The sequence below is a fragment of the Cherax quadricarinatus genome, chromosome 39 (assembly GCF_038502225.1).
Source record: "Cherax quadricarinatus isolate ZL_2023a chromosome 39, ASM3850222v1, whole genome shotgun sequence".
Taxonomy (NCBI): Eukaryota; Metazoa; Arthropoda; class Malacostraca; order Decapoda; family Parastacidae; genus Cherax; species Cherax quadricarinatus.
The window spans coordinates 14699192-14700025 of NC_091330.1; positions in this window are offsets into that span (position 1 = coordinate 14699192).

Consider the following 834-nt stretch of genomic DNA (forward strand, 5'->3'; position numbering starts at 1 on the left):
TCTGGTTAGTTTCATTTATCCTACCTCTTAAGATGGAAAATGACTAGTATTTCATAATGCTAAATTACCTTTTGACATGACAGGTGGATACAGTACTTACCTAAGTGGTTTATTATGTACTAAGTACTAGTGCCTGTCAGACCAGTATGTGGATGAGTTTGTAAAGTTTACAGTACTGTGTTATGAATGAACCAAAGAGTATTCAACACTGAAGATATTTTTCTTTAGATATTATCAGCATTAATTACTTTGAATAGACCTAAATTAATGTGGTTGGAAATATGTTGCATGTTTGTTACCCCGGCACACAAGGAACTAGTCAGTGTTTCACCTTGTGTTTGTAATGAGAATGATAAGTTCTGTGTCTGTCATCTGCATATGTTAGCTCATAAGACTTATCCTATGATAAAAATGCATGAGGAATGACAAGCATTAATGGTTAATTTGTGACAGATGTACATTACTTCATGCATACCAAAATAGGCCATGCTTATAGTATGTGTACTGCAAGTATTTTGAATGCATAAAGTACTATTGTTAATTTGTAGATAGTGGTTGATTTTTACCATATAGTTATAATAAGATAGTGCCATACAACCCTTAATGCTTATAAAGACTAGAATATTAGAGGCTAAGGTATATATGTAACTACTGTATATTTTTTTACTTGTACTGTAGGTTTTCATGGCCTAGCAACACTGCCATTATATGTTATCGTCACTAGTTAGTTAATTTCCATTCAAGTTAATGTATCATACTCATAAGAATTATTCTGAATACACTGTACAGTCTGCTGCGGTATTTGCACAATTCAATATTAACTACTGCTTGCTG